Source organism: Equus przewalskii, chromosome 7 (genome assembly GCF_037783145.1).
Source record: "Equus przewalskii isolate Varuska chromosome 7, EquPr2, whole genome shotgun sequence".
NCBI classification, from domain to species: Eukaryota; Metazoa; Chordata; class Mammalia; order Perissodactyla; family Equidae; genus Equus; species Equus przewalskii.
Window position 1 is genome coordinate 73,062,805 of NC_091837.1, and position 12,284 is coordinate 73,075,088.

The 12,284-nt window shown below is 37.8% G+C and overlaps 1 protein-coding gene across 1 annotated transcript in view; it reads left to right on the plus strand.

Annotated features, from left to right (window-relative positions):
* Window positions 1-12,284, plus strand: part of DCC (DCC netrin 1 receptor) — a 1,088,896-nt gene that overhangs the window by 952,256 nt on the left and 124,356 nt on the right. The gene's annotated exons all lie outside the window — the stretch shown is intronic.

Genomic DNA, 12,284 nt, shown 5'->3' on the forward strand with positions numbered 1-12,284 from the left:
CCAGAGACCTCGCTTGCCTTATAAGTTATTCCAGGGCCAGGTCATCTGGTCAGAAGTGTAGTCCCGGTCCCCAATTTTCAAAGGGAGTGGGGCTGACGAGCATCAGAGGAAAGAGAATGACTGATCGGAAGCACAATTTTATTTCCTCCTGTTATCTACAGAGTCAGATGAATGACCATTCTCAATGTTATTGCAGGGCACAGGAGTGGTGAAGTACAGATTTAACTTTTGTCACAGCTACAGCAGGGTGATGGCTCCTGCAGGCTTTTAAGAGACAGAATAGGCATCAAAGAGAAAGTTAGGATCCCCTCCAAACAAGAAAGTGAACAAAACTTTAATTAAATCTATAATGAATAGTCATAAGAGGTGGCATTCAATATAGGTCATAATAATAAAACAAATACCATTTATTGAATTCTGACCTCATATCTAGTTGCTTTAAAATATAATATCAACAATGTAAATCTTAAATAGAGGTAATACAATTCACTTTCACAGATGCAAAAAAGATAAACAAAGATGGAGCTTAGAGAAGATAAGAAAATTGCTTTAGAATATATATACTTCAAGTAGTCAAATTCATTTCTAGCTTCGGAGGGTCTAATCCCAGTGATGTGGCCTTTCCACTCTTGCTGACTTCTCACTGAATTTTCACCTCCTTAGGACAAAATCCCTGTGGAAGGAAAAACTCTGCCCTTCTGAGCCTGGAAGCTAAGAGCTCAGCAATTCTCACTGAAAGCCAGGGGCCCTGTGAATTCAGGAAGGTCATACTGCGGCAGGGTTCTAGGTTTTTTTTGAGTTTATATCTCTAATTGTTCTCTGACTACTTACTTTCTTCCCAGTTCTCACTAAACCAGAGGCTGAAGAGAGCCCAGCCTAACCACTGTTTGTCTCCCCACAACTGGGTAGGTTGCTATGTATCATCTCCCTTTGCTGACAGTCTTTCAGCAGAATTTTCCAAACATGCAGCTGTATTGCCATTTCCGTCAATTTAAAGCAAACATGGACAAAATTGTCTATTAAAATCCAGATGTATGCCAGTAATTTATAATTCAATATATTTTACTGAAATCAATGAGTCTATTTGCTTCTTATTTCACTGGCTCCCTGATCTTAACAGCATTCTTTACTTTTCCCATACATCTACTGACTGTTAGTATTAATGTTGACATTTGGTTGAATATAGGCTCAGGTAATTTTAAGCCCATTTGGTTTTGTCGAATTTTTCTCTCCCTCTCCTACCCATTCACCCCAAGATAATCTTAATAAGTAACTAAAATGCCAGTTGATTTTCTTGAGACCTTAGATCAGAAGATATATTTGTTAATGATCAAATGGCCTAACACTATACTTCTTGTGCTATTTTGGTAGTTATTAGATTTACCAGATCTTTATTCTTACCTAATTATTTTCACTTCATTTCTTCATGTTTTATTAAAGACTGAAGGTAAAAATGAGTTTGATTTTGCAGCCACCTTAGAATTATTATTAATTTAATGTTCCTTTCCATTATTAACAAAGTTATTTTCCATCAAGACATATTGTCCTGAGTCAAGTATATATTCAAATGAATCCAAATTTTAGATCACAGCATTGAAAACCATGAGTACTTGAGAGTTTGATCTGTTGAGGCAATCTTATTGCCATGAGGATAGAAATTAATTAAGATGTGCTTAAGAAATCAAATCAGATACAACACAAATGCTTTACTTTTATTGCCTAGTGTGATATATGTAGGCAGGTTGCAGAATAGGTTATTAAATTAAACTTCAGCCCAGGTTATAAAATCATAGTATGTAGTGCAATGAATTATTTCACATTTGAAGAGAAAAATAGCAGCAGGAATCCTCACATTGAATCCGCTCCATCTGCCCTTGGCATTGTCCTGAAGGCCTTAGTAACTATGGCAACACCATGGGAGAGAAAGGTAAACAGAGCTTCCAATCCAAATAGGTGTGCTGTCCAACATGGAAGGCACTGTCCAAATGTGGCTATCTAAATTTAAATTAATTAAACTTAAATAAAATGAAAAAAAAATCAGTTCTTTAGTCATGCTACTCACATTTTCAGTAATCTGCTCAACAGCCAAATGTGGCTAATGACCACCATATTGGATAGATAGATATGGAACATTTACATCATCACAGAAAGTGCTGCAGGACAACACTCTTGTGTAATGCTTAGTGGGCCACCTTAAATGGGGCTTAGTCTAAAGACAATGAAAAAAGCAGAAGCAACAGAGCAACAGTACATAGAGAAATTACAACTACAATTCTAAGCAAATACATACATATACACATGCAGGCTGCATGCCACTTGAGTGTTTGAGTATCGTCTATTTGGCATACTGGGTAATTAAAGGTCGCATTCAGATATTAAATGGCATTGCCCAGATGAAGGCAGGAGCCTGACTGAACACAGAAGCTGACAGATTGAGGGGGCTACTTTGATACACACACGTGCACACAAAGACACACACACATATAAAGTCTCAGACACTTGTTGAGGGAAAAGGCAAAATTGAAGTATAAAATAATGGTCATCATGACATATGCTAGTATGCCATAATTTTAGGAGAAAATTAAATGGTATTTATATGATGTTGATATATATTACTAAAAAGTGAAAAATTCAATTTGGGCTCTGCTGAAAGTGAGGCATAGTGAATCCCCAAATTATTTCTGTCTTGTGTCTTTATTCCTACTTTTCCAATTCGAGGAGAGTGCAGACCCTTTGGGGCCTCTTGCCTGTGCTGCCTTACTCAGTCCTTATCCTGCAGTGACCATGGACTGGCAAGGGGGACAGACCTGGCTTTGAATCCAAGCACTGGTACTTGGTGAGCTCTATGACCATCACTAAGCCTTTATTTTCTAATCTCTGGAGTGGGAACCATCACTGTACCCATCTCTTAGGGTTCCCGTGAAGATAAGTGAGATAAAGCATGTCCAGGTTGGTGTCTGGTGCAGCCAGTTCTCTACACAAGGACACCAGTCATTATCCTGACATCTACTCTCTTTCCTCAGCATCTCTGTATTCATTTGCTTATCATTCTTTCTATTTATGTCTTCTGTTTTCTAGTCCCTTCTACTTCCTTCTTTGCTTCCCCTCTCTCAGAAACCCAAAAGAATGAGTGGAGTGTAAGGAAAAGAATGGGCCCAGGATGTAAAGAAAAAGGAGAAAGGAAGTAGGAAGACAGGAAGGGATGGAGGGCATTCATAAAAGGGAGAGATATGTTTCCTCTTTGAGTTCCTAACCAAAACATTTTATTTTACTTTTTTTTATGCTAGGGAGTCAGTTTGACTGACTTTTTAAACCAAAGGAATGATTTGTTTGCTTGAATTAACTAAGTGAACAGTATTTCTTTTTCTTGTTAATTGAGTCCTTAGATGGTCATATAATATTTCCACCTTGTCTTTTATTTAACCCAGCTTTTCTTTGAGAAATATGAACAAAAAGAGGAAAACCTGGATGTTTGGTTATATTGTCTCTGGTAATTTCTTGATGTCAAGTTTTGCTGAGAAATCATTTCATTAAGTGCTACATTTGTAAGCTGCTTGTAGTGCTTTGTCATCAAAGCATTTACTGGTCATTTCTCCAACTCTGAGGGCTCTCTGCCAAAGCACACCTCATCAACTGAAGCAGGTGAGGAAAGTTTATCCTGCCCTAATGGGTGACCAATGCTGCTCTGCAGAATGGTCCAGAAAAACCTCAGATTTTCTAGTCCTGGCTTTATGGAGGAGCAAACCTGAGCATGTGTAAGGTACTCAGTTCCCCCTGTGTCTTCCCCGGCTGAGATAATTACAACCTCAGTGTCTCCAGTTCTAACACAGAAATGATCGTCCCTGCCCTACCTACTTTGTAAGATTTTGAGATAAATGATGAAAAATCACACCAACAGACTCAAAATCTAGGTGTCATTCTTGATTTTCCCCTCTCCCCATTGTCCCTCTGAATATATCTACAAATTATGTTACTCATACCCATCTTTGGCTCTTCGTTTGTGCTATACCCCAGTCCAGGTCTTTGAGATCTTTGCCTGGATGATTACAATAGCCTCTGGTGTACCCACTTTCAACATCTTTTCCATATTTCATGGAGTACATGGTTCTGAGAAATTAGTTTCCTTAAAAGCACAATTTGAAACTTGTTCAAAATGTTCTTCAACTCACTATCTCTTATTCAATAAAAGGCAACTAATACAGAGGATAGACTGAACTTTGGAATTAGAAATTCTCCCACTTACCTATCAAAGGGGGATAATCATTCATCCACTCAACAAATATTTATTAAGTATTTACTATACACCAGACACTGGACTAAGGTAAAGACTAAATACAATAAGGGATGTGAGGTAGTTAACAAAGGGCCTAATTAGACATTCAACAAATGCTACTACTAAGAGGAGGAGGAGGAGGGGGAGAAACTGGCATTGTCTTCAAGTTTTGATCCTAACATACATGATGCTACAACCACTATTAGCTGTTCACTTGCGTTTGTTTAATCCACTCTTTCTCCTCAACCTTTCTTCATCAAAAGATTCAGCAAAACTGCCATCTTCTCCACAAAGCTTCTCTGATTCCAGAACACCCTGCTCTATTCTTTTTAAAACTTCCAAGACGGCTTCTTCATTAAAAGATTCATCAAGGGAAATAAGGCTTTAAAAAAAAAAAAAAAAAAACGTTTCCATACCCTAGAAACATATAGCCACGTCTTACACACAGAAGATGTCCAACTGTAATCGATGAGCGAGTGAACAAATGAACGGATGAAGAATAATTGAATGTGATTATTCAGTGAGAGGAGGAAACGTTGCACAATCTCTTTGGATTCATTTTTCACGAGCCTATAGGTATTAGAATGTGCAATTTGGGAGCAAGAAACCTGAGTTCTATGTTCAGATTGATTAGAGACTTGTTATTTGACCTTCACTGAGTAATTTGGCCTTTCTGAGTCTCATACATTCGTCAATTCAACAAATATTTGTTAGGCACAGTCTATCTGCCAAGCACTGGAACATTTCTTATAAAGTTTATTTTTACCTAATTTCCCCCTCAGTGATAGACCTTGGTAGATTAAAGAAAATTTTCTTCGATTCTCTTTCTTTGGACTCAAATACTTCCTCACACAGACTAGCTGAGTATCTAGTGCCTGCGAGACTGGTTAATGAGCAAGTCATGTTGCATTCTGACTAGTCTCTGGACAGTGTTCCTAGAAAAGGAAAAAAAAAACACACAAACCCCTCATAAGGGTGCTAGTTAGGTTAGCTATTAATTAATTTCCAGTGAAGTATATGTAATGAAGTAGAATTGAACATTGAATGTATTACATAAATTGCATCTTTCTCGGATATGAATTGCTCATCCTTTTATAAGATCAATGCAATCAGCTGTATTTGCTATCCAACCATTACACTTAATTAAACGGTTCAGGTCCAGTGGAGTCAGAGGTGTCCAGTCATATTTACCATCTGACAGTCACCCGGTGGCCTGTGCTCTGTGCTTGTGATAGCCCTGGTTCACTGCACTGAGCAGGCATCTGCACGAGGAAAACAGCTACCACTCTAATTTTCTCTAATTGACTTGTTGGCAGTGCTGACAGAGAGGGCAAAAGATGCAGGGACGTGGAGACTGGGCCCCAACAAGCACTTGGCATGAATGGGGCCACTGGCTGAAGTATGTAATCTGTAATGAATAAAGGACTATGGACTGTCAATCTGGAACATGCCAGTGGCATTTAATTCACACAAAATATTAATTAAAAATAATGATGTTCTTCTCACTGGCTCTTGTTACCAAGTACAGCATCTTAGTCTAGCCCCTGAAGAGCTGTCTGGAGATCTCTTGATTCATTCCCTCGGCTTCAGAGAGTCATATTCATCTCACTGCCTTCAGACAAGACTCAAAAAGGCTCTTGGAATAATGGGTCTCTCACCTACCCAGTGTCTGGGGCAGGAGAACCAAATATTCTCCCGATTACCCATTCCTTGTCTTTACAGCCCTGTAATCAATGTGTGAATTTATTCCCTTTTTTCCCAGCCACAAAGAAGGCACCAGCCAGGACCTATATATTTTGGATGCTCAAAGAGTTATTAAGTATTTCTTCAGCCTCCCTTATTCCAATCTGATGTATTGTAAGAGGAAGGTTGGCCAAACAATGATGAAAATATGATCAATCATTTGAAATCTGTGGAATTACTCAGAATGTCCACAATTAAAAGTGTCCATGGACATCCACTGAAATCCAAGTTATTTCAGTATGATTCAATCTCAGTGAATTCAAATGAGAAAATACCACTGTACTTTATTTTTCAGAGGCAATTGATAGATTTTCAAGCCTATGTATCTGTGACATTTCAGCAAATCCAAAAAAATTAATTTACTGTCATAATTGTCATTAAGTGTATTCCTGAACAATAAGGTTTGACCATAATTAATGATTAATTCATTTGGAATTCATTATGATAATATTAAAACTGTTTAACTCATTTGATGCCTCTATAGCGGGAGCAATTCTAGACAATTCTTTTGTGATTTACTGGTTTTAAAGTTTAAGAGCTCTGAGCATGTGCGGGAAAATAGCTCCACATTGCCCTCTAGCGGTATAGTAGTAAATGACACCCTTCTTTTGTATGGGGAGAAAACCGTCATGGCTCCCCACTCTCGCTGCATCTTTCTCACTCGATAGACGCTCAAATGAGTTGTCTCCATCACAATATATAAGGGGATCAAAGCAATATAGTCAAATTACTAACTGACGACAGGAAAATACTGGACCAATAGGTCTCCAAGACCCCTAGCTCTGTACAATATTCCTATACCAGTTTCAACTCCATTGCAAATCAGTTTTACCTTTCCCTAGGCTAAGCCTTTACCAGTTTTTATTTAAATTTAAGCTTGGTCTCCCCTGAGGTGAGTTAGGATTTGTGGAATTTAGCGATTAGTGCAGTTCATTAACCAAACAGCTAGTAAGTTATAAAACTCCAGAGTCTGCTGACATACCTCATACCACGGCTAGACGTCAAGTGGAAGAAGCTGCCATTGCTCAGAAGACTAGAGACTTGATGGGTAGGGATATTAGCAAGAGTCAGTATTGAAATGACAATTACCTCACACTTACCGTGGGGGAGAGATTAAGAAATGATGACTAGTGCTCAGGAGCTAGAGAGCAACTGTAATTCAGATTGAGACAAAAATTCACACCAGTAAAATGAGAACAAACCAGATAAGGTACATCTTTTCTTTTGTGTTTTTTAAATGAGAAATAGTATGCACTCCAAAAAGACACAATGCCAGAGTACAGTGATGCTGTGAAGGCTCTTAGAGAGTGCGTTGTCTGGTTACATATCCAGTGGGCAGCTGGGAGGTAGGACAGAGTGGTGAAGGGATGAATTCAGCGTCTCATGGACCAGGCTGACCACCTGTAAGCTGCACCTGTTAACCCTGAGCAGGTGTTCAAGCATTCTTGATGAACTAGACCGTTCTTCGCTCTGAATTCCGATCTAAATTGGAGAGGTCAACATGAAACAATCATACTCAGTCACTTTGCATCAATGAGCACCTGCTTTGTTATGTTATATTCACCCTCCCTACCACATAATACAGTTTCTAATGAGTGGCTGTTGACGTTATGGGTGACATCTTGAGTAGGGAAGTCCAGACTTCATTATCTATTTTCCCACGCTAGGTGTATATTTGCATGTAGTTGTGTTTGAAGGAATCTGATGTTATAGACTAGTGGCCCTAGACCTAGTTTCAGTACAGAAATATGTTTTGTTTGGCCAGCACAGGTTTATCTTGTTTATTTAAATTATTCGCCGTTTGAAAATTTGATGATTTCACATAAAAATGTGGATTTCCAGAAAATCTCACAACACCAGCCCTGCCTTCCATATGCCAGTAATATCTTACAGCTGAGTGGTGGCTCCCTCTGCTCCTTAGATGAATTACTGTCTAGGATCCTGCCGGTCCTACTGCCTCTGATATTCTGTGGCCCAATTTCTCTCTCTCTCTTATTCTTCCTCCCTCTCTCAGACTTAAAAGCAGGAACAAAACAATCAAAACCTTCACTCCTAAGCATGTGAATTTTGAATTCCTAATCTCTCACTTCCTTGACAAACAAACACATAGGAAAGTGCAAATATATAGGATATGACTGTTAGGTGAAATCAAATGCAATTTGACCCACAAAAAGGTAATTTTATATGGTTTGAACCTAATGTCAATGTTTATATTGTAGTTGTGTAGATAAATCACCTTTTTGAAATCAGACTTAGTCTCCACTCCAATAACTATAAAGGATATTTTTCCTAGTAGAAAAGTATTTTGCTGACCGATGTAACTGTGTTTGCAACATTTCCCTTCTTTTTTCTGACCTGTTTTCTCCTCCTATCATCCTTCTACCTCTAAGCTCTACCCATGACTTCAAACCCTAGCTCCAAGTCTGTATCTGCCAAGAAGTCTTTGATGACCCAATCCCTCATTTATTTTTCAGCCCTCTAAGTTTCTATAACATTCATAAGATGTCTTGCACACTTTACTGCTTAATTTTATGTAGTCTTTCCTTGTTTTCTCTGCCCAGAATTATGATTGTAAGCTGACAGCAACGGTCTATCTTTTACAAATATTCTTGGATCTCCAAGAGTGTTTAACACTTGTTGATTGATTACTTTCTAATTAGTCAACTAGTTTGGCAACATAAATTAAAAAATAAATACCTCCTCTTGTGGAAGAAGCAATTCACTGAATAGAAACCCTGTGACTACATTACATATAATTTTATTTTCTTCTTCTTCTTATACTGTGGTGCTTGTGTCATTGTGGTTTGGAATGTCAATATCTTTAATGCTAATATTTAGTCACATAAAAATTTCATGGAGGAAAATCCATTTGATCAATTTGCAAAGAATAATGTCAGAGATAAATTCACCTATTTTTAAAGATTTCTTATTGTAAAGTAAAACTCAGATACAGAAAAACACATGCAACAAATGTCCAGAGTAATGACTTATGATAAGTCAGAATTGAACCTGCTCCTTTGCTCTTTTTCCTGCAGACTGGCACTGGGATCTAGAGGCTTGATCAGACTGAGTGTGTTCGATCCCTTTGGCAAGACTCTAGAGGGTAGTGTGTTTTCATTAGGAGGCATATAATGTCTAGATGTCTTTATCTGAGCAATCCTGAATGCTTCATGCCCAGAGCCATTTGTTCACTGGGGCTGCAAAATAGCAAAATTTGAACTCTATCATTGGATTTTTATTTGTTAGTCAGAATAATACTGTAAGGAGAGACTTTCTCATATGTTGTTTGATTACAGAGTGATAGGGTTTATTTAAGAAAAACATGGTAAATATTAGATTCTTTACCCAATTTTCAAGATAATCATTTGGTTCTGTCAACCTTAGAAGTGACCAACTCTTATTCTTCTTTACAATATCCTTATGAATTCATGCAATTATATATATTTGTTGGGTTTCAGTTCATTGCAACGCTTATCTTTATGGAAGCTCAGAATGTCCTCATCTTTGGTCTGTGGGCAACTCTTCAAAGTGATTCCTGAATCTATTTGACCTGATCTTATTGGTCTTTGGTTGTTTCCTTTCTATCTAGTGTGTCAAGATGTTTCAGGCTCGATTAATATGTTTCCTACCTCAGACCAGACATCAACCAATTCTTCAAGAAGCCCTTGTTTCTTGCAGTGCAAAATGTTTTTTCAAAATCCCAGTCTGGGTACTGAGGATGCTTGTTGTTAAAGAGTCAATGTTTCTAGACTTCTGTGGTGGACAGAGCTAGAACAGAGATAAAATACTTTTTGAGCTTAAACTGATTTTTCCAGTTGAATCTTGGGAACACAAGACTTGACTTAACCTCTTCTGATTTACATCTGCATAACCTTCCATCCATGCCAAGAATCTGATTCTCAAGGACACGAGGAGGATAGAATTAGAATTTCTCAGGATTACTTATCTCCTTTATCCCATATTACATTAGTCTCAGAACAATAATAATAATAGTATCACCATCAATAATAATTATTGAAACATTTATTTTTGCATATACTGTCCCTATTCTCCCTAATTTTGCCTTCTGATTGTAGGATATCTACAATACCAGAACATGTACCTGTTACAGAATAAAGTCTCTCCCTTTTTAACCCTCCCTTTATCTTAGTTCATCAAATTTATTGTTCACCAGTTAGCTGTTAGGTCGGTATCTCCTCTGGTCATTTCGGATGTCTAAACCTCATTTTCTAGTAGTTCTTGGGACCAGGGGAAGAATATTTCCTGATTGCTTGCAAGTTCATAACAGTTTGGGTGTACCCTTTATATTTAAAGTTAACTTTTGCTGGCTATAAAATCTTTGAATCATATTTTCTTACCTTGAATATCTCAAATAAATTACTCCAATTTCTTCTGACATAAAATGTTGCTGTTGGCAAAGTCTGTTAGTAATCTAATTTTCCCCCTTATAAATCATATATTCTTTCTGTCCAGATGCCTAAAAGATTTTTTAAGTTAGAAAAAATTTCTTGAATTCCCTTTTTCAGTATTTGTTCTGTTCGCTTTCTTTCATTTTCTTCCTTAAGGACGATCGTTATTCCTATGTTAGATGTTCCTTCTCTAATATTTGTCACTTTCTCCTGAATTCTTTTGTATTCTCTCTGATTTCTCTTTGTTTTGGTATTTTTTTTCCTCCTTGTTGTGGTTATTTATTCATTTCGAGACCCTTTATTTATAATTTTTTTTTCACTTACGTATAGTTCTTTCTTGGGTTATGTCACCTAATTTTTGAGTTTTTTCTAATTTATGTTACTCTTGCCTATCTGGCATTTCATTTTCTTAATGGTGTTTAGCTCATTTAGAAATAGTACAATGCAGGTTGATCTTTTTCTTGTGTATATTTGATCCTTTTTGTGTGTGTATTTGTCTATAGGAAGGATATTTTCTTCATTTTATTTTGTAAGGAATTTAACCTCCACAGATTTTTGTTGCTTCCTTTCATGTGATTAATTTCCCTACATTCCTAGAAGTTCAAATAGCTTTTCTTTTCTTTTCTTTTTATGCTTTTCTTCTTCTTCTTCTTTTTTTTTTTTTTGGTGAGGAAGATTGGCCCTGAGCTAACATCTGTTGCCAATCTTCCTCTTTTTCTTTCTCCTCAAAGCTGCAGTACATAGTTGTATATCCTACTTGTAGCTCCTTCTAGTTCTGCTATGTGGGACACTGCTACAGCATGGCTTGATAAGTGGTGCTAGGTCCACACCCAGGGTCCGAACTAGCAAACCCTTGGCCACCAAAGCAGAGTGAGTGAACTTAACCACTACGCCACTGGGCCAGCCCCTCAAATAGATTTTCTAAATACGTAGAAAATCTGCCATTTTTGTTAGACCGGGGCTTAAGGCTCAGCAAACTGCAGCCTGGGGGTCAAAGCTGATCCAGGGCCTGTTTTTGTTTCAATGCCACTGAGCTAAGAATGGTTTTTATATTTTTAAAGAGCTGTAAAGAAACAAACAGGTGAATATGTGACAGAGTTGAAGTGGTGTGCAAAACTAAAATATTTACCATCTGGATCCTTTACAGAAAAGTTGGTCAACCCCTGACACACACACTAAAAACTATGGCAGCCTGCTGTCTAAGTTTTCATGACTATTTTTCTGTCCTGCTTTTATCTGGACTTTCTCTTCCCTCATTTCTATTGTTTCTGTCCTGCTCATTTATTTATTTATTTATTTTTCTGGTGAGGAAGATTGGCCCTGAGTGAACATCTGTACCAATCTTCCTCTACTTTTTCTATATGGGACACCACCACAGCATGGCTTCATGAGCAGTGTGTAGGTCTGTGCCCAGGATCCAAACCTGCAAACCCTAGGCTGCCGAAGCAGAGTGTGTGAACCTAACCACTATGCCACCGTCTCGGCCCCAAGTCCTGCTCAAATTTTAAATTTATTCCCAGTGGTTTGTCTCTACTGTGAACCCTGTCTTGGAAAGGAGGCTTTGCCATTTAGAATATTTATATTTACTGGCATCAAACAGCTCTACTGCACTTTCTAGCATTACCTGGTCATTATTTTAGAATTGTCCTGTTTTCACGTTTGGTGCTTCTCTCCAGTTTCTCTTACAGATGCTGATAACATGCAGATCTTAAGGTTGTTGTTAGTGTGTCCACATTCACTTGTGTTTTAGGGTTTGAAGACATACCTTATCACCTAGTTTTGTTGTAAATGTCCAGATGCTATTGGTTTTCTGTCTTGTCATTTCAGTCTCTTTTTAGGTGGAGATTCAGGAAGATCAA